We start from the raw sequence: 23,054 nt of genomic DNA on the forward strand, positions 1-23,054 counted from the left end.
TTGCAGGAGGCTTGGGGGTTTAGCTCAATGGTAGAGCAACATACGCGCGCACACACACAAGCTCTGATTGCATGGTAATTGTATTTTAAGATGTATTATTGATTTAATATGATTTTTACGATACACTTTTATATCATATGCCCTTATTTTATCCTTTTGTAAAACAGAAGTGATTATTGTTTTCTATGAATCACAAAGGATGTAAATGAGTTTGTTGTAAAATCTCTTTGTATGCCATCATTAAGGGATCAAATAGTACATCTAGGAGGTACTTTGCTTGTGCCTTAATCATGCATATTAGGATTCTGTAAAATAAGATTTTAAGTGTGTCCAGAATCATTTCTTAAGTTAATGACTTTGGACTTTTCTCAGAATAATGCTTTAGAATTTATCAGCCTCCCTTCTTCACTGAGAGGCTTCCAGACATTCTTCACCTAGATCAGACGTAAGGGATGGAAGAGTTTCACCTGACTTTGCACCATGCTTGAGTAATCCTTACAGTTCAATGATATCTATTTTTATATTTCACTGTATGCAACTGGGTACCTGCTTGTTACACCACACATGACTTTACAATTAATTCTTGTTCACAATATGTCATACAATCTCCCTTACCTCAATGCACAGTTTTCTTTGGTTGTAGAATATACCTCTCTGTTATTTCTTATATATCTATTTATTTATTTATTTTTGGTACCAGGTATTGAACCCAGGGGCTCTTAACCACTGAGCCACAATCCCAGCCCTTTTTTGTATTTTATTTAGAGACAGGGTCTCACTAAGTTGCTTAGTGCCTTACTAAGTTGCTGAGGTTGGCTTTAAATTTGCCATTCTCCTGCCTCAGCCTTCCAAGCCACTAGAATTATAGGTGTGCCCCCATAGCACCCAGATACTCCATTCTTTTATTGGTAAATAATTGAATCTTTACCTATTCATTCGCTTAAGAAATACTTAGTGAATACCTCTTATAGGTCCAGTTCACGACACTAAAAATGTAGTTTACACTCTTATTTCATTTTATTTATTTAGTTTGATACTAGGAATTGAGCCCAGATGTGCTTTACTACTAAGCTACATCCTCAGTCCTTTGATTTATTTTATTTTATTTTGTTGAGATAGGGTCTTGCTAAGGGTCTTGCTAAGATGCTGAGGCTGGCTCCTGTCTCAGCCTCCTGAGTTACTGGGACTGCAGGTGTGTACCACTGTGCCCAAGATGGAGTTCAAACAGTGACAAGGTTCTTGCTCTCATGAAGTTTCTTTATTTTGTCCTTCTGTAAAATATAAATAATATAATAATTGTTAATTATATAAACAATTATAAAATATAAATAATTTGACTAATATAAATAATAAATATAGTAATTATTAATTATATAAATAATTACAAAAGATAAATAATTTTTTATTAACACAAACGATGTAAATTTTATATCATTTACATTTAAAATAGTTCTCATTGAGCCAGGCATGGTGGTGCATGCCTGTAATCCCAACTACTTGGGAGACTGAGGCAGGAGGATGGCGAGTTCAAGGCCAGCCTCAGCAACTTTATGAGGTCCTAAACAATGTAATGAGACCCTGTCACACACACACACAAAAAAAACATGTAAAATGGGTTGGGAATGTGGCTCAGTGGTTAAGTGCCCCTGGGTTCAATTCCTGGTATGGAAACAAAACTGAACTGGAAGGAGCAGAAGTTAACAGACAATAAATAATGCTTTAACACTAGGAATGGATCTAGGGAATGGTGAAAAGCTAGACTCAAAGTTTAGCAGCTCCTACTTGACTGAAATAGTCTTGGGTCTCCCTCTCCTAAAATACTCCCTTGTGTTTCAACTCATGGTACTGATACCATTTTCTTAAGTGCTGTAATTGCTCATTAATAGCTTAGTCATTAGTAGTTTAAGAAGGACTTATGAAAATATTGTAGACACTTTTTAAATTTATATGTGACAGTGGAATGCATTACAATTCTTATTACACATATAGAGCACAATTTTTCATATCTCTGGTTGTATACAAAGTATATTCACACCAATTCGTGTCTTCATACATGTACTTTGGATAATAATGCCCATCACATTCCAACATCATTTCTAACCCCATGCCCCCTCCTTTTTCCTCCCATCCTGTTGACTTTTAATTGAAATCATAGCATGTTAAAGCTGGAAGGGAGGCAGTCCAGAAATATTATCTAAGAGCTGCCTGGATCATCTGATTAAACAATTAAGACCTTGTCCCCTAAGAGGATGGCCCATCAGGTGTTCATATTCCAGGTCAGGATGTTCATTCCTTGGGATAATGGGAAACTGAGGAGGTTAGTGGGAGGAGATACCAAAATATGAAGGAGACTCAGAGATAGGTGGATTAAAGGAAGAAAGTACAGAAGATGAACTTTTCTATTTCTATTAGAATTAACCTTGCTCCACCAATCAAAAAAGAAATATCTGGACTTAACAACTTCATTCTTTCATTATTCATCTTTCATCAATTGCATATGAGAGTGATATGGAAGTTACTATGAAAGGTGATTACCAGTAATTGATAATTTAAGCCCTCAAAACTTTCAAATTATGACAAGGTGTTCCTGATTATATTGCTTTGCAATTCAGCAAATTTCAGTGCAGTTAGTCAACGGGAAATCAAAGATAAACAAAGTCAATTGGGGTTGGGAGTTCTTTTCATTTTGAACCTAGGGCTTTGCACTTGCAAGGCAGGGGTTTTACCACTGAGCTACATCCCAACCTAAGTTGATTTTTAATGGGGTTGCTGTGGACATTTTGGTTGGGTATTGTATAGGACTGTTTTGCACACAGTTGGGTATCTAGCATCTCTGGTTCTTAGACACTAAGTGACAAGGGCACCTCCCCCTTGTCAGTATGCTAAACAAAACTTTCCCCAAATATTCCTACCAGGGAGTAGGCTATATTATCCCCATTGATGAGAACCACTGATCTTGAGAAAGACTTAAATACATCACTCCCAGGTGATGTGGTTGGTGCTAGGTACAATGTTGTGTTCAGTGCTGTGGGAGCACAGAGGGAGAAGTACCCACTGAATCTGGTGACTCCCACAGGCATTTGGATAAGGATCCTTCCTATCAATATAATCCAACAATGCCATTCTTATTCAAAGCATTTTATAACTTCTCTTCTGGGTTTATTTTAGAGCCTGAATCATGTTCTTTTGAATTTGTTCAACAGAGTAAGCTTCCTTCTTTTGGAAATATCTCAAAATCCCTGTAGCCAAGCCTGTGAATAAGATGAATGAACAAGCTGGACAATATTATTTTTAGTTAAAAACGGTTTCACAGAACACAGAATTATGAGCTGACACTTAGCAGTTTTTGAATTATGAGAAGCATTCAGTCCTGGTATTTATAAGAGGTATCACTTAGTTCATTGTTTTTCATGTTCTCATTATCACAAGATTGTTATCATTCTGTTAGATGCTGTGGATACAGAAACAAAAAATAAATAAATAAACAAATAACAATTTCTACCTTTAAGGAATCCACTATCTAGTGAGGAAGAGAAACAAGAAAACAAAAAATTACCATTAAAAAAAGTGTTAAGTACTTTCTAGAAGAGGCCTATGTATGTGTGCTGCCATGGCACATGAAGAAAGGGCTGTTCCTCAACCTAACAGGGAGGATGCCATGAGATTTGCTGAGGGAAGCTGACGCTTTTTCTGAGTTTCAAAAGTACAGTGCTAATTAGAGGAGAGAGGGAAGATATTCTAAGCGGAAGCAGCATCATATCATCATAAAGATACGAAGAATGGAACGTGTGGGATACTCTGTGAGCTTTGAGTTATTTGGGGTCTAGAGCTGATGGCATCTGTTAGGAAGGGGCAGGAAATGACCCTGGTGAGTAGACAAGGTGGTTGTCTTACCTCTTTTATGTGGGATTGGCTAACTTCACTTAGCATTATCTTCTCCAACGCCATCCATTTACCTGCAAATGCCATGATTTTCCATACCAAGGAATTTGGACTTTGTATTAAAGATGAAGCATGCTGTGAAGGATTTACAGAGGAGAAATCATTGATTTAATGTAATTCCACAGGGCTGAGGATGTTAAGAGTGGTAGAGTGCTTGCCTGGCATGAGACCCTGGGTTGGATACCCAACACTGCTAAAAAAAAAAAAAAAAAAAAAAAGGAAAATGAATGAAAGGAAGATGAAAACAGAGATAGTTCAGATGCTAAGAAAGATGGAAGAGATGAGGAAGTCCTAAATAAGGAATGAATGGAAACTGGATGGAGAGGAAAGATATTTTTAAAAATTACAAAATAACTAATTAAAGCATGGTCCTGAATCAGGAGAAAAGTTCTATGTGATGAATGGATATTAGAAACTTTCTATGGAATCAGGATAGAGTTTAGAAACCAGCAGATGTACGGGAGTTATATAAATGTAAAGATATTAAATGGTATTTTAATTGTGTAGGAAATTGGTGGAATATTTAATAAAAGGTGCTGGTTAGAAGGGTATATTGGTTTCCTAATTCATAAATTACCAAAAACCTGGTGGCTTTGAAAATATAAATGAATTGTAGTTCCGTAGGTCAGAAATCTGACCTGGCCTTGGAAATCTGGGAATGGAACCACCATTTGACCCAGCTGTCCCTCTCCTAGGACTATACCCAAAGGACTTAAAAACAGCATACTACAGGGACACAGCCACATCAATGTTTATAGCAGCACAATTCACAATAGCTAAACTGTGGAACCAACCTAGATGCCCTTCAGTGGATAAATGGATAAAAAATGTAGCATATATACATAATGGAATTTTACTCAGCATTGAAAGAGAATAAAACCATGGCATTTGCAGGTAAATGGATGGAGTTGGAAAAGATAATGCTAAGTGAAGTAAGCCAATCCCCCAAAAACAAATGCCGAATGTTTTCTCTGATATAAGGAAGCTGACTCATAGTGGGGTAGGGACGGGGAGCATGGGAGGAATAGAAGAACTCTAGATAGGGAAGAGGGGTGGGAGGGAAAGGGAGGAAGCAGGGGATTAGCTAGGATGGAGAAATGTGATAGACATCATTATCCAAAGTATGTGTATGAAGACACGGATTGGGTGTCAACATACTTTATATACAAACAGAGATATGAAAAATTGTGGTATATATGTGTAATAAGAATTGTAATGCATTCCACTGTCATTTATGTTTTTTTAAAATCAATTTTTAAAAAAGAGCAGAATACAACAGTCACTAATATGGCATTATGTAAACATTGTGAATGTGTAACTGCTGTGATTCTGCAATTTGTATTTGGGGTAAAAATGGAAATACATAACTCACTTGAATCAAATGTATGAAAGATGAAAAAAATAAAAAGAAAAAAAATTTTTAAAAAAGAAAAAAAAAGGAAATCTGATCTGGGTCTCAAATCAAGGTGTCAGTAGGGACACATTCCTTTTAAAATTCCTTAGGTAAGTATTTCTTTGCCTATTTCAGTTTCTAGAAGCCACCCCTCATTCCTTGGTCCTTGGCCCCTATCTATCATCTCCTAAGCCTGCAACATTGGATTTTTTCTAACCATTCTGCAGTTATCTGTCTTCCATCAGAGCCAGAAAGTGTTTCACATTTTTGGACTCATATGATTAGAATGGACCTACCCAGATAATCCTGAATAATCTGCTCTTCTCAAATTCAGTAACCTTAACTACATCTGGAAAAATCCCTTTTGTCAGTAAGGTAACATCCACAGGTCTGAGGTTTTGGGCATGGACATTTTACTGTATTCATTTTTTTTTCCTACTACAGGTGAAAAATGTTAATTTAGGGGGGCTGGGGATGTGGCTCAAGCGGTAATGCGCTTGCCTGGCATGCGTGGGGCGCTGGGTTCATCCTCAGCACCACATAAAAATAAAATAAAGATGTTATGTTCACCGAAAACTGAAAAATAAATATTTAAAAAAATCTCTCTCTCTTCTCTCTCTCAAAAAAAAAAAAAAAAAAGAAAAAAAGAAAAATGTTAAGTTAGAGCCCTACCTCACATCATAAAGCATAAATTACGGATGGATTAAAGATCTTAACATAAAATTAACGAAAGTGCCAATATGAGAAAAAATATAGAAGGATATTTTAAAATAAAGAAGTTCTTTCTGGGTAGGATAAGAAACTCAGTGGTCATAAGTAAAATTAGTGACTTGATCAAATATTTGAATTATTTAAAATGAAAATCATAAAAAGTTATAACTTTAATAGACAAGCATCAGATTAAGAGAAGATATTTGCAACATGTATAATAGGCAAAGATAATATCTATAAAGAGTATATATAAAGAATATCTACAAATCACAAAGGAAAAAAACACTAAATAGAAAAATGGGCAGGGCTGGGGATGTGGCTCAGTGGTAGAGCACTTGCCTAGCATGCATGAGGCACTGGGTTCGATCCCCAGCACCACATAAAAAATACTAAATAAATAAAATAAAGGTATTGTGTCCATTTACAATTAAAAATATTAAAAAAAGAAAAGAAAAATGGGCAGAAGGTAAAATAGATGATTTAGAGAAGAAGCCTAACCAACAAACTAATGAGGGGGACAACTAAACTTTAGTTACTAGGAAATGTCTTTTAAGAATTTCTACAGGTATAGTAAACCTTTAAATAAAATAAAAGAATAATGATTCCTTTGGGGAGTAAGGTGGAATGAAGCTTTAACTGGGAATTTTAACCTATTGATTTATTTCTTGGTCTGGGGGTGTAGCTCAGCAGAGGGAAAAAAAATTTATATATATAATTTATATATATATATAATCTTGGTTGGGATTAGGATATTGATTATTCCTTGCATGTGCAAGGCCTTGGATTCAATCCCCAGCACTGAAAGAAAAAATTCTCAAATTGAGTTGTAAATTCATAGATGTGTATTTTAATCATTAAATTCCATATGTTTTATTTATGCTTTTTTGTGTGTATTCATAGTTTTATGATTTTTTTTTTAAACAGAAAGATTGGTTTTTAAACTTTTTATTTTGAAACAACTTATTTGAAGTAATTTCAAACTTACAGAAAAGTTGGAAGAATAATACAAAGAAATCTTATATACCTTTTGTCCAGAGACCCTATTCAAGTTTTGCCATTTGTCCCAATGATATTCTTTATAACAAAAGAATCCATTCCAGGTTTATGTATGGTACCCAGTTGTCACATTTCTCTAATCTCTTTCATCCTGAAATAGTTCTTCAGTTTTTTCTTGACTTCCATGATCTTAAGGCCAATAATGCTGCAGAATGTCTCTCAATTTAGGCTCATCTGAAGTTTCCTTTTGATTATACTCAGGTCATGCTAGAACATCATGAAAGTGCAGCTGAGTTCTTGCTGCATTCCAATGAGTAGCCCGTGATGTCAATTTGTATCATTTCTGGTGGTATTAGTTTCATCGGTTGATTAAGATGGTATCTGCCAGGTTTCTTGACTGTAAGTTACTCCCCTTTGTAATTAACAACTCTGTAGTTAAAAATAAATATTTCGGGGGAAGTACTTTGAGACTCTAAAATTCTGTTCTTCATTTCGTTTTCACCCACTAGGAATGCTATCCATTAGTGTGTCTTCTGAATTTTTACTATGCTCATTGTTGAAGAGTGGTTTTCCTATTTCATCTTTCCTTTTACATTTATCAGCAGAGAGAGCATGAGTTCCCTAGAGCCCCTACTCTCAGAGATATCCATCACTAACATTAATTTTTGTTAGTCTGGTGGGAAGTTTTCCCTAGATGCTCATGTCTCAGAGGGAGAAGGCAGTGGTTGGATTGGTCCAAAGTGGGTTCACTGAGTGACCTTTCAAAGGAGTAAGAAAGATAATGTGCTTGGCAAAAGTGGGGTTGAAGGGATGGATCATGGGGTCTATCTGGAGAAGGAAGGAAGGAAAGGCAGAAGCAGCTGACAGAATAGGAGAAGCTGAGGAAGGTAGAGGACCCAGAACCTTGCACAATGCTACCATGGTGGAGGGGCAGCTCTGGAGCAGGGCAAAGATATTAGAGCAGTTGGTTTCAAGTGCTGGCTCCGTTTTTTATTTTGGCTTTCTCTGATGCTCACAAATTGTGTTCCATCTCATTGTTTGGAGTGATTCACATCCACTGAAGTCAAGGAACAACTCAACTCTGCCTTCAGATGTGAATAGGACCATTTTGAGGCGTTGGTGATAGTTTCATACCTCCAACTTTGAGGTTTGTTTCAAGATGTAACAGCAACATGTTATTTTGTTTCAGTTGCTATTTTCCTCAGTGAGACATTAATTCTTTCAGTTTCTGTTGAAAAATCAGAAAAAAAAAATTGCAAACCTTTGTTGCTGTTGTTCATAATCCAAACCAAAACGTTCTTGTGTTCAAGGTTTCTTAGATTAAATCTGTTCAAAATTTGATTTCTGAGCCATCAGTATCAAAGCTAATCTTATTTGAAAGTCCCAAATTTATGAACTTTTGAACATTTTCATTAGGCCTATAGTTTTATATCTTATGAAAGTCGTTGTCTTCAACTTCAGACTTTATGTTCAAGTCAAATATACTTCCTCTTACCATTGTTTTTGTGCTCACATACTCTTTAACATGTCAAGTGAGTTGTTTGCAGAATTTACAAATCACTGAAAATTTAGTCTCAACTATTTGTCTAAATAAGTCACTTATTTTGAGCCAGTACAGAAAAACCTCCTGTGCTATTGAAACTACAAGTTAAAATGTATTGCAGTCTCCTTGGTTCAGACAGTTCCTCCTATTTCCAGGAATTACAGGAGAAAACAATTGGTCCCCTTAGTTTGCAGTACTCCCAGGTTGTAATTTGTGATTTCAATTACCCATACTCAAAGAGAAAGATATCAATATGGATAAAACCACTGATCACATGCCACGGCATTCCTTCTCATCAGCTCAGCATCTGAATTGCTATGACAAACATTACCTATCAGGACACTGAGACCTGGAAGGCAAATGCTCCTTAGTTATTGCTTTAAATAATTCTTCCTTGTGGATAATGAAAGTGATGTATAGAGTAAATACTGTCAGCATGTCAAACCAAAAACTACTTCCTTTTCCTCTTCTTCATTTTTTCTTCCTTTTTAAAAAATAAATAAATAAATAAAAAGCATGGAGGGAGCTTGCTGCTTAAATGTCAGGCTCACAGCAGTAAAGAGCCTGTCCATGTTTCAAAGCCTCTGAAAGATGTCTAGAGGACAAATAAGGTGCACAGGGGGAATCCAAACCTTCTCTATCCTTTTTTTTTTTGCCTCTTAATCAAGATTCCAACTCATGTCTGTCTGATTCTCTTAACTGCTAGATTATGAAAAATTAGGTCTTTGAAATGAGAATGAGAAAGAGAAAAAATGTCATCATGTATATTCATTTGGTTTGGGAATAAAAGGGTGCCCTGCAATTTAGTATAAGAGACAGGGATGACTCATTACAACTATGAAGGTTATTAAGGAAACGAATAAATCGGTCACACCACTCCAACTGTGCTTGTCATTGCAGCAGCATTGCCAATTTCCCCGTACAATTGGTAATTTCTATTCCATATTTTCTTATGTGGAATACAAGGCTCTTTCTGGTGTAACAATAAATATTAGAATAGTCTTCAAATCCATCCTTCGATGGAGCCATAAAAAGCTGTAACTAGAGCAGGTACAAGCTACCTCAGAACCCTGAAAAAGAGTCATTCAAAATTACAGCACTGAAAATGCACGGAATTATCCAATGCAATAAAAAGCATATATAAAACTTAATAGTCATCAGTATAAAAGGCTATAATACTTGCAAATTAAGACTGTTTTGATAATGTAAAGTTAAATTGATACCCCAAACCAGGAAAGTGGTACAAAGCCTAAACTTACACGCATTTTTTCAGTTTAATAAGTCTATAAATGTTTAACAAAAAGAATAAAAGCAATATACATTACAGCAGCTTTGTTTGACTGTATTTAGACAAGTGAGATCCTAAACTTCTCTGTAGTTTCCCTTATAAAGCTGAAATGGATTGAGAATGCATTTCAGCTAAGGTTTTGCCTTTGGTTACTTTGATCACCAGGCTTGGAGTTATAATTTCACTCTTATTTTTGACTGCTTTCCAGCCTAGGTTATGACTGTTGCCACCAGTTACATCTTTACCCAAGCCTGTTTGTCTCATGCTGAGTCAATGAACAGAGAAGATGGTGAGAAGCTGAAGAGCATACTTCCCTTCATGTCCTATCTGTAATGGGAAGCTCCATGACATTCCGTCCAGAAATCAAGAAGTAGATCCGTGGAAATAAATAAAATACATATGCAAAGCAGTTGAGACCACGGGCTAGGACCTTATGCATACTTGAGTTTCAATTCTGGTTTCTTCCCTTTACTTGAATGACCTTGGACAAACTCCCTCTAAGCCTTAGTTTTCTCACTTGTAAAATGAAGCTAACATAGTACCTGTCTCCTAGGACCACTTTAGATAATACATGTAAATATTCTACAAATGGAAGGCATTCAAAGATCCTAGCTAATAAAACATTGATGCTATTAATAGAAAAATATTTTTGTTTGAAAAACACACTCTTCCTTTGGTAGGAGATGCTCCCATATGTTTTTGTAAACCTTTTCCAGCAATGATCTTGAACCTAAAAATGCTGTATTGTCATCAATTTGCTAGTTGAGAAGAGATAGGTTCTGGACAAAATGGTAAAATCTGGCTTTGATGACCAGTTCTATTTCAAGTTGGGTTTCTCACATACATATTAGTTGTAGATGGACACAATACCTTTTTATTTAATTCATTTTTATGTGGTGCTGAGGATCCAACCTAGTGCTTCAAACATGATAGGTCAGCGCTCTACCACTGAGCCACAATCCTAGCCCTGGATTTCTCTTTCTAGTGACCACTCCCTCCCTCATTGAGACCCTCAACATTTGCATGCCAAAGGCTTCCACCGCATTTTTTGTCTTCCTCTGAATATCTGTTTCTGTGTGTATTTCCTCAATGTATATGGCAACCAGGATATAATTTTTTGGTCCAACTATATTAAAACCTATTCAAATTATGTATATAATTATTCTATGGCCCTGGTTCTTTATATTATTTATTGATTGCCTGCTACCATATTTCATTGAATATAAAATACAGTGATTATAACATGTGCTTTTATTTTACGTTATATGAAGAAAGTGAGGGAAACTATCAATTATAAGAGACAGCCTTGGGGGATAGTAGAGGATAGGAAAGGCAGCAGAATACAACAGACACCAGAATGGCAATATGTAAATCAATGGTTGTGCAACTGATGTGATTCTGCAATCTGTATATGGGGTTAAAATGGGAGCTCATATCCCACTTGAATCAAAGTGTGAAATATGATATATCAAGAACTATGTAATGTTTTGAACAACCTACAATAAAAATTAATTAAAAAAAATTTTAAAATAAAAAAAAAAAGAGACAGCCTTACTTCAAATATATTAATAGGTAAAATAGGTATTGCTTTAGGTGTTGGGAAACTAGATGCGAACAAATAAAAGTCTGCCTTCATGAAGCTTGCATCCTAATGTAAAAAAATGTAGAAATTCAAAAAGAGAGAGTAGTATAGTTTCAGGTAGCCATGGAGGCTCTACAGAAAAGTTGTCAGGTAGAAGGATAAGTGTATGATAGAGTGGTTGGGAGGGGCATTCTCTGAGGAGGGGACATTTGTATACAGATCTGAATGAAGTGAGGGTATAGGCCATGTTCAGATTCGGTGGAAGAGCTTTCCAGACAGAGGGAATATTAAATGAGGTTAAAGTATTCTTGCTCTGTTTGAGCTCTAAGAAAGTCAATACATCTCTTCTCCTGTGACAGAGCAAGCAAGGCTAAGTGAGATCAAGGGAGAAGCTGTGGATCTAGACAGGGGTCAGATTATTATGGACCCTGAGTTTGGGGTTTTCCAAGTTCATTTTATTGCTACCAACAGATATTTTTAATTTTTTTTCTTTTTTTCCTTTTTTATTATTATTTCTATTTATATATGACAGCAGAATGCATTACAATTCTTTTTACACATATAGAGCACAATTTTTCATATCTCTGGTTGTATACAAAGTATATTCATACCATTTCATGTCTTTATACATGTACTTTGGATAATAATGGTCATCACATTCCCCTATCATTTATAACCCCATGCCCTCTCCCTTCGCTTCCAACCCCTTTGCCCTATCTAGAGTTCGTCTATTCCTCCCATGCTCCCTCTCCCTATGCATCAGCCTCCTTATATATCAAAAAAAAAAAAAAAAAATTGGCATTTGATTTTTTAGGATTGGCTAACTTCACTTAGCATTATCTTCTCTAACTCCATCCATTTACCTGCAAATGCCATGATTTTATTCTAATTTATTGCTGAGTAATATTCCATTGTGTATATATGCCACATTTTTTTTAATCCATTCATCTATTGAAGGGCATCTAGGTTGGCTCCACAGTCTAGCTATTGTGTATGGGTTTCCTTTTAAATGTGATGAAAACTACTGAAGGATTTTAAGCAAGAGAATTATGGCTATTATGTGGAAAACAGAGGACAGAAGTGTAAGAGTGGAAGAAGGGAGATGCTTAGAGGTTATTGCTTTAGCTCCGTTAGAGATAATTGTGGCCTAGACTAGGATGGTAGCATGAAGAAGAGAAGAAATGTTAAAAATGTTTTTTTAAGATATTTATTTTTTAGTTGTAGTTGGACACAATACCTTTATTTTACTTACTTATTTTTTATGTGGTGCTGAGGATTGAACCCAGGGCCTCACATGTGCTAGGGCAAGCACTCTACTACTGAGCCCCAACCCCAGCCCCTAAAAATGTTTTTTAAAAACACAGTTTCTTCATTGCTAGGGATCCAACCCAGGGCCTTGAGAATGTTCAGCAAGAACTCTACCACAAGGCTATACCCTAAGCATACTCCACTTTGGGAGGAAAAGTTTTCACTAGTCTTGAATTCTTGGATTTAAGTGATTCTCCTGCCTTAGCCTCCTGAAAAGCTGCATGCCTAGCTCAGGAATATACTTTTAATGTGCAGCATATCTGGACTTAATTATATGGATATGGGAAGTGAAAGAAGTGTGGAATCAAATATAATTCCTTGGGGTTTAGTCTGACCAGCTACTAAATAATGGGGCCATTTACAGAAAGGGGAAGGCTGGGAAAAAATCAAGCTTGGAGACAAAAATCAATAATTCAGTTTTAGATATACTAGTTATTGGATGGACCAAAAGAAGCTGTTCAGAAGCAGGTAGATATTTAAGGTTGGAACTCAGAGAGAGGTCAGGGCTGGAGACACACTTTTTGAACTAATATACATAGAGATGTTTTCAAACCCATGCTGGTCTCATATTAGAATCACCTGGATTGGTTTAAAACTTGTGAGACCCTGACTCTACTACAGAAATTCTGATACAAAAAGGGCCTAGATATGGTAGTTTGCTTTGGAAAGCTTCTGAGATTATACTGATATTCATCACTGTTGAGAACCAAGGCACAAGGGAGTGAGGTAGCTCATTGTAGGAAAAGAAGAGAAGGAAATTGAGGACTAAGCCTTGGCAGGCTCCAATATTCATTCAGTGACTCAGAAGTGGATCCAGCAACGGGACTGATCAAACACAGGCATCAAGGTAGGAGGAAGACCTAGGTAGGGTCCCAAAGGCCAAATAAAGACAGAGGTTCAAGGAGGAGAGAATAATCATTGGAATCAAATGCTGATAGGAGGACTAGTAAGACAAGGACTGAGAGTTAGCTATTAATTAGGTACAATGAAGTGTGTTTAAAAAAGAATGGAAGATAACAAATTTCTGCAGGCTTTCTTCATTGTGCATCTATTCATTAGGCAAAATTGGGAGTCATAAGACATTTTATAACTCAAAAATAGTTTAAAATGTTAAAGGTAATATAATATTACTAAGAATTGTATTTTAAGCACCCCCCCTTTAAAAAATGATGAATCTAAAGAATAAGCCATAGAATATTTGGTTAATTGAAAAAAGGAAAAAGATTACTCATAATTCTGTTGTACCAACACAACCACCATTATGTAGCCATTCATTCACTTACATTTAGTGAGTTCTTTTCTGCATCAGGTTCTGTCAGGGGAATTAAGAAATGAATTCAGTAAAAGTCTTTGTCCTTAAGGAACTCAGGGTCAAGTGGGGAGGTGAACATATAAAAACACAATTATAAAGAAAGTGATAAGTGATGTAATAAAGGTTATATACAGCTTACTACCATGGAAGCAAAGAAGACTGGGAACTTAATATTGCATGTTAAATGGTAATTATGAAGAGCACCTTGGCAAACTGGAAAACTGTTCATATTTTAATATTAGTGATAAAAACAAGATGGAAAATTGGTGTACTCTATGCTTATAACCATGTACAAATATGATCCCCGAAGGTTTTCCAGCCAAGAAAGTCTTGAGCCAAGTCTGAATGGTGGGCCAGGCAAGGAAAGGAATTCCATACTGGGAGATGGCAAGGGAATTGAAAGAGAGTGTCTAACCTGTTTAGCCATTGTGATAACTTTGGTGTGTCTGGAGTGTGGGATTCCCATGAGGGTGTAACCAGAGGTAAAACTGGAAAGACAAGCAAGTGATAAAAGGATAAAAATCACAGAGTGCTAGAGAGTTTGATCTTTAGGAGTAGCCATGGAAGAATTTTAAAATGGAAAAGCATATTCAAATTTGGTATTACAAATATAACTATGGAAGTTGAATTGAAAGGGACTGAAATTGGAGGCAGGAAGATTAGTTGAAAGATGTTGCAATAATCTAGGAAGGAAATAATAAAAGTTTGAACTAAGGCAATGGCAGAAGGATGAATGGATGAATGGATGGATTAAATGAAATTAATTTAAAGAACTTTGTAGTATTTAGTATGATCTAGGGACTGGTAAGGCATGGGGGTATGTGATATGGGGAGTGGATAAAACAGTTAATGACTCCCAGATATCTGGTTTAGATAACTGTGTCCTTATCCATGTCTTTGTTTTCATATGTGCCTGCTGTTTCTTTTCATTTTTGTCATTATTTCTGGTCCTGTTTCTACTCAAGACAATGATTATGAAATAAAGAAATTCGAGGGATTCATGGAACATGCAAGAGAAGATGTGTAGTGGCCAGTATGAGTATACTGGAGCTCTGGAAAGGAAGATGTCATTACATATGTAATTCTTGAAGTCGTAAGAGTAGATGAAACTGGAGAAGTTATGTATGTTTTACTTGTGTTTTCCTTTCTAGTCATTTTATTCTAACTTATATATTTATTTAGTTATAATAATCATGTATATATATAAAATTTTATTTTTCCTTGTTCACCTTATATTATATCAAAAGCTTTTAGGGGCTGGGTATATAGCTCAGTGGTAGAGCACTTGCCTACGATGCGTAAGACCCTGGATTCAATCCCCAGTACTGCCAGAAAAAAACCCAAAAAACAAAAAACAGCAAACTTTTGTCATGTTGCAATTAGAGTTTTCAAAGTGATCATTTGTCTAACTAAAACTAAAACTAAAAGAACATGCTATAGTTATGGTTCAATTGAGTTCTGTCATAAACATTTTTATTTATATTTTTCATATAACTTGAATTTTTTAGAAAAGATTCTCAGAAATTGGAATATATATGTGTTATAAAAGTAATGTGTATTGTACATATGTATTCATATTGCTTTCCAAAATGGTTGTACTAGTTTACCAAATATATGAAAACAAGTGTTTAACTAGATATTTATCAGGTGTTAACATGTGAGTGGGGCATGCATATAATTTTATTATGTATATTAAACATTTTATTTGAGTACAACATACCTGCGTCAAAGTGTACAAACCTAAAATTTACAATTTGATGAATTTTTCACAAAGTAAACACACCATGCAACCTGAACCTAAATGAGGAAACTTTACCAGCAATCCTGAAGCCTTCCTCCTATACCTCTGAGGGGGTAACTACTGTCCTGATTTTTAACTCTATAGAAAAGTTTTGCCTATTTTTCTGCATTTTTTATATAAATGGAATCACATAGTACACAAGCTTTTATGTCTATCTTCTTTTGTCAATTTTATGTTTGTACAATTCACCCACATGAGTGTGTGGGTCCATTAATTCTCATTTCTGAATAGTATTTCACAGTGTGAATGTTCCATAATGTATTTACTCTGGGGAATTTGGATGGTTTCTAATTTTGGACTATTATGAACAGTGCTTCTTATGAACACTCTTGTACATGTCCTATGATGGAGATATGTGTTTTTGTTGAGTATATATATACCTAGGAATAGAATTGATGGATCACGGATGTTTGTGTTCAGTCTTTGGTGCTTACTGCCACACATTTTTTAAAGGTGCCAATATCCACTCCCATTAGTCTATGGGAGTTCCCAATATTCCACGTGCTTATTAATACTTCATCTTTTTCATTTTAGCCTTTCTGGTGAGTGGTATCTCATTTGGCTTTGATTTACATTTTCTTGTTAACTAAAGATGTTTAGCATCTCTCCCCCCCTCCCCCGTAATTTGGTTATTCTCTTTTGTGAATCAACTGTTCAATTTTTTTGTCCACTTTTCTACTCTATTGTTTGTATTTTCTTTATTGATTTGTAGGTTTTGTTTTGGTTTTTACATATTCTGAATTCCCTCTACTGTCTAAAAGTGAGACTTTTGATGATCAGAGGTTCTTTTTTTAATTTTTAATTTTTTAGTTGTAGATGGGCACAATATCTTTATTTTGTTTATTTTATTTTTTTAATGTGGTGCTGAGGATTGAACCCAGTGCCTCACACAGGCTGAGAGCTCTACCACTGAACCACAACCCCAGTCCAATCAGAAGTTCTTTATCTTCATATAGTTCAATCTGTCAGGTTTGTCCCTCTAGTAGGCATATTCAGCATCCAGTTTAAGAAAACTTTATCTAACTCAAGGTCATGAAAATATTTCCCTATGTTTTCTTTTAATATTTTATTTTTTAAATTTTCACATTTAGAGCTACAATCCATCTGGATTATTTTTTGTGTTTTGTGTGTGGTAGGGGTCAAGGTGCATATTCTCTCAGTGGTCAGCCGTTTGTCCCTATGACCCAGGCTGATTTATTGAGAAGATCATTCTTTCCCTCCTGTGCTGGATATTAATATATTTTCATTTTTTTTACAGTTTAACAAATGAAAAGTCATAATTTATTGTTCAACTTGAATTTCTTGAGTATTATTCAAGACAGAATAGGCTATGCTGCAATAGGAAATAAAGTAGCAAATTTTGGAGGCTTCAAACAATGGATGTTTATTTCTCTATGTGCAGTCAGTGCCAGTGGCCAGCTTATACAGCAGCTGCTCTCCCTGCCATGACGGAGAGCTCCTGGCCTCTTTGAGCCTGTGACTTTACATCCTTATGTTGTCTCTCCTGCTGAAGAAGAAGAATCTGATGGTAATGTGCTGACTCTTATGTCTTTGGCCTGCAAGGGGCACACCAGGGTTCTCACCTTCCATTGTCTATACCTAATAGCAGGCCCCACCTCACTGAAAGGGGCCTGGAAAGTATAGTTTTCCCATGTGCCCAGAACAGTGAAGAAAACTAGATGCACAGAGATAGTGGTTCCACCACAATGTCATAACTAATTGTTTTTCCATTTTATGAATTGTGTCTATTGATGTTTAGCTTTATTTGTACATATCTTATGTTTATATTCTCAAAATAACCTTTAAGATTTCTCGCCTTGAATTGTATTTTAATTTAAAAATACTACCATTAATTCATTGCAAATGTGCTTACTACCTTTCTACTTATTCTTTACTTTGTAGTCTTTTTTGTGTTATTTTATTTAAATGTATTTTTTATAAGCAGCCAAGAATTGGATTTAATTTTTTAACACGATCCAAGAGGCTGTTTCTATTAATAGGGAATCTAAATTTAATAACTCAACTGATCATGCTTAGTCTCATCCTGCCATGGTTCCGTGCCTTTGTTTTCATATGTGCCTGCTGTTTCTTTTCATTTTTGTCATTTGCTCTGCAGACTTGGTTTTGTTTGCTCTTATCTTCTGCTATGATTTTTGAAGATGGACTTTCCTCTGATTTCTGCTACTAGATTTTGGAGAGCTTTGCACAAATACTTTTTAAAAAATCTATCTTTGTTTAATTGTACCAATAAAAAGTCAAACAATAACTTTTGACTCCCAGTGGAAGAGGAGGCGTCAAACATTTTTTCCTCCCCTTAGGCCCAGTTAACCCTTCTTTTGGTTGATTTTCATTAATTTAATCTGGGGTAGTACACCTAGTCATTTGAAAAAATACAGGATTTTTTTTCCCCATAAAGTAATTGCTATTCCAATAAAACATTTGGAAAATAATGAAAAGGTCAAAGGCCAGCAACAAAAACCTGCCATCACTTAGCTACACCAATACTACTCTTTAATATTTTAATGTATAGCCTTTCAAACTTTTTAGTATACACATTTTAAATGATCGAGGCTATGTTATGTAAATATCAATTTTTTTTAACTTGGGTTCTTGTTACCTTGCCCAGGCTGTTATTGAACTCCTGGGCTCAAACAATTCTCCTGCCTCTGCTCCCCAGTGCTGGGACTATAGGCATACCTATATATATGCCTATATATATAGGCTCTGTATATAAAATTAAAAAAAATATTTTTTACTTGTCAATAGATCTTTATTTTATTTATTTATATGTGGTGCCTCACACATGCCAGGCAAGCACTCTACCACTGATCCACAACCCCAGCCCTATATATAAACTTTTTAATATGCTGATTTATTCACTGAAATGATCTTAAAGTAAATCAGTTGCTTTGGGTTATTTTTAAATCTTCACAAATATTTTAATGACCTTATCATTTTTTATAAGTTAGTGAACCATTAATTATTACCTTTCCCTGTTATTGAACCTTTAAGTTATTTTCAATTTTTAAGTAATGTTGAATCAGATTTTTTTTTGTAAAAAAGAAAAATCACTTTTCCCCCTAATTTAAGATTGTTTTCTTCAGAGTGAAATTAATGGGTCAAAAAAGAATAATTTTTAAAGAACTCTTGATCTACATTGCTAAATTGTTTCCAAAAGAAATCTCATTATTATAAATACAATCTCAGTGTAAGTATATTTACTGTATTATGCACTATATAAATACTATATTACACTATTATAACTATATTTCTCTAGTTCTGTTTGTATTTTAGGCTGAACAATATTAATTCATCTCCCATTAGTGTTTATATTAATTTAATCTATAGCCAAAGTGTGTTTTAAGTATCTCCACCAAGTCTTTCTGACTACAATCTTCCAAATCATGTGTTCTTTTTATGATTCAGTGAGTCATGATTTTATGATTCATCGAATTATGTCAAATCCATGGGAGAATGTTCCTGATATGCTTTTTTTGATCACCAATAAAAATCAGTGCTTTATTTAACTTAATTAGAAGGTTTCTTTGCTGTATTTTGAGTAGTTAGCTACTTAGTTTAACGGGGGAAAATTACACTTTGCTACTAGTGTCCCTGCCCTCTCCCGACCCATTGCATCCTTGCTACCTACACGAAATAGAAGCTTAGGCCAAATTTAAAGATGCATTTCTAGGAGAGATTTGAAAGTGTGTGAAGGTCTCTATACAAGGTTAAAAAAAAAAAAAAAAAAAAGGAAAAAAGCAAAGATTGAACCAGGAACTTGATACTACACGAAACTTAAGATATAATAAAAACCAGTCTTAAGTTGTGTAAGGAGTAGATCCAGACACTGATGGATAAGTAGAGAAGTGTTGGATCTTGAAAATGAAATAATCTAGATCACTTTGATATACTTTGTGGTCCAGCAGAAATTGCTCCTTATTGATGAAGTTTCAAATTCAAGCTTCTGGAGTTTTCCATCCATTTATCTACACTTCACTTCAAGGATGGGTGATTTTCTACTTTGGATGGTCATCATTTGTTCCATGGCTCTCTCCTCACCAGCCTGGTCTCCGTGTGTGACTCACCCCTGTGTTCCCACTACTCTGGGCAAGCAGCCTTACTCAGCTCAAGTGCTCAGCAAGTATTTTATGACCAGAGTGTTTATCAGTCCATAGCTGTTTTCAACACCCATGAGCACACAGGTTAAAACCATTTCCAAACAACTTTCTTTACTAAGTGCCCAAAGTGAACAATAGCTTAGTACATAAACACTTATTCCAGGACTTTCGAAGTGGTGATTTTAGGAATTTCATCGTAGTTTTATTGTTTTTAAGACATCATTTTTGTCTCTCCTGCCCATTAGAAACCACCATTCATTTCTCCATATATTAATAACATTTTTCTTGTTTTTAATATTTCTTTTCATTTTCTCATTGAACAATTATAAGTACAAATTTATTTTCCAAAGAGAAAGAGACAATGAGAGAAAGGGAGAGAGAGAAGAGAAAACTTGGAACAACAATGCCAGGTTAAACTTTCTAATTTTTTTTCTTTTTACTGTAAGTATGTAATTTAATGAATTTTTATACCCCACACCCCAAGTACTGGGGAATTGAACCCAGGGGTGCTCTATCATGCAATTATATCTCTACCCTTTTTATTTATTCATTCGAGATAGAGACCAATGCCTAGGCTGTCCTTGAATTTCTATTCTCCTTGAATTTTTGTTCTTCTGCCTCAGTCTCCAAAGTAGTTGGGATTACAGGTATGCAGCACCATGTAGATACCTGAACACATCTTTAATCAGTACCTAGATGAAGGAACTAAATATCACTTGCAGTTTAGATGCCCCCCTCTTATTTCATGCATGGTGGTCTGTATTCCTTTTTCTCCCTCTCGCCCCCTTTTTTTCTTCCTTCCTTCCTTTCCTGGGAATTGAAACGCTGAGCTACATCTGCACTCCTTTTTGCTTTTTGTTTTAAGATGGAGTCTTGCTAAAGGTCTCACAAAATTGCTGAAGGTCTCACAAAATTGTTGAGACCGGCCTTGAACTTGCAATCCTCCTGCCTCAGCCTCCCAAGTTATGTGCCCCTATGCTGGGCCATGGTGGCATTTTGACTATATTTTTGAGAGGAATAAATTCTCATCAGTACTTGACATTCCTGTGTTTCAAATTTTTCATGCATATAGGAGGTTATGTATGATTCGTCTTATTTTTGTCATTTCAAATTAAGAAAGATTTGTTGGTCTTAGCACTGTGGTGCATGCCTGTAGTCTTAGCTACTTGGGTAATGAGGCAGGAGGATCCTGTCAAAAAGTGTATATATACATATATCTATATGTATAATATTATATAATATAATATTATATTATAGCATAATATATCATATAATATATAATAATATTATATATACACATATGTATATGTATATATATATATATGTGTGTGTGTGTGTGTGTGTGTGTGTATAGTCAGGATGGTGCATACCTGTGATCCATGCTGCTAGGGAGGCTGAGGCAGAACAATCACAAGTCTCTGAGATTTAGTGATCCTTTCTCAAAATAAAAAATCAAAAAGGGGGCTTGGATTGTAGCTCAGCAACTGCTTGCCTAGCCCATGTGAGGCACTGGGCTCAAATCTCAGCACCACATATAAATAAGTAAATAAAATAAAGATCTATCAACAACTAAAAAATATTAAAAAAAATAAAAAAGGGCTGGAGATGTAGTTCAGTGGTAAAGCACCCCTGGGTTCATTCCCCAACAAAACAAAACAAAACAAGAAAAACTACACACACACACACACACACACACACACACACACATATATTTGCACCCCCCCCCCACTTCCCTTTTGTCCTGGGATTGAAAATAGGGCCTTGTATATGTTAAGCTTGCTCTCTATCATGGAACTGCATACCAGCCCCTGGCATTTATTTTTTATTTGCTAGAAAAATGTTAAAGCAACTTTTAAAGTCTTTAAACTATAGAGTTAGGAATTCTAAAAGCTGTAAAGAATTAAGGATGTTTGATGTCATTTCTAATGAAACGTGACATTGGTTTCTTCACCTACAAAAAAAAAGACCTTTATGCTGCAGAAACAAAGTCCAAGGTAAGATTTGGGGGATTTTTGTTATTTCCCTCTAATGTGATATTTTGGTTTAATCAGTAACATTTAGGATGGGTAAAGTGTAACATTAGACTACAATTGGTTTTATATGTTATCTCCATTACTTTTCAAAGTAGCCTGCTTTGTTAAGTGGTACATTGTCAATTTAAAATCTGCTATATGAGCACTGTTTGCTTGTTGTACTTTGTTTTTGTAAACATTTTATAATACTCATCCTTGGTGGATAGCTTCTAGTGCACTTTTGGGGGCGGCAATATTATAATTTTTTTTAAACTTGGGCAAAATGAATCAATTTTGAAAATCTTGTAGTTCTAATTTTTGTTTTATATAGACCAAGGCTTCCTCCCTCAAAATGTGTTGACAAACCTGAGGGAAATCATTTCCATAATAGATTAGAGAAAGTGTGACCCAGCCTGTTATGCACAAACCCTGGAACTATCATTACCGGAATTTGGAAACTGAAACCTTCAAGCAGTGGCTTTGTGAATGCATAGTGCAGGTAGAACTAACCTGCTCATATTTGAAATGAGAGTTCTTCATAATCCAGTGTAATAGAGTTATTTGTCTAATATCTAATGAAAAAGATGAGTAAGGTGGCATGTAGAGATAGGAGGGCAGGCATCTCAAGGGCTCCAATCTGTGTGTATACATTTGAACAAAGAAGGGAATCAAAATGGGGTGTGAATCTGGGTGGAGGAGGCCATACTGGCAACTCACTTCACTTTGATAAGGAGGAAGAAGGCCAAGCACTTCTCATTTTCTTAACATTGTTATGTAACATTTCCTACGTGTAAGAGTAGATCTAATAGATATATACAATTTTGAATAGAGAAAAAAAAAAAGAAAAAAGAAACATAACCTCCATATTCTCACCCAATTTAACAAGTGGTGCTTTTAGCAATTAGCAAGGTTTTGAAGTCCCCGTGGGTCCTTCATGATCACATCCACCCTTTTCCCTGACAGAGGTAACCTCTCTGACTTTGGTTTCTCATTCTCACCTTTTTTCTTTTCTAAATTATATATGTATTTTTTAGTTTCTTAATGTTTT

General features: G+C 35.4%; 1 non-coding gene across 1 annotated transcript; it reads left to right on the forward strand.

The window, feature by feature from the left end:
• Positions 1–6,354: 6,354 nt before the first annotated feature.
• Positions 6,355–6,427, forward strand: Trnaa-agc (transfer RNA alanine (anticodon AGC)). The gene has a single exon. It is a non-coding gene; the product is annotated as a tRNA-Ala (tRNA).
• The last annotated feature ends 16,627 nt before the right edge of the window (positions 6,428–23,054 follow it).

The sequence above is a fragment of the Callospermophilus lateralis genome, chromosome 9, assembly GCF_048772815.1.
Source record: "Callospermophilus lateralis isolate mCalLat2 chromosome 9, mCalLat2.hap1, whole genome shotgun sequence".
NCBI classification, from domain to species: domain Eukaryota; kingdom Metazoa; phylum Chordata; class Mammalia; order Rodentia; family Sciuridae; genus Callospermophilus; species Callospermophilus lateralis.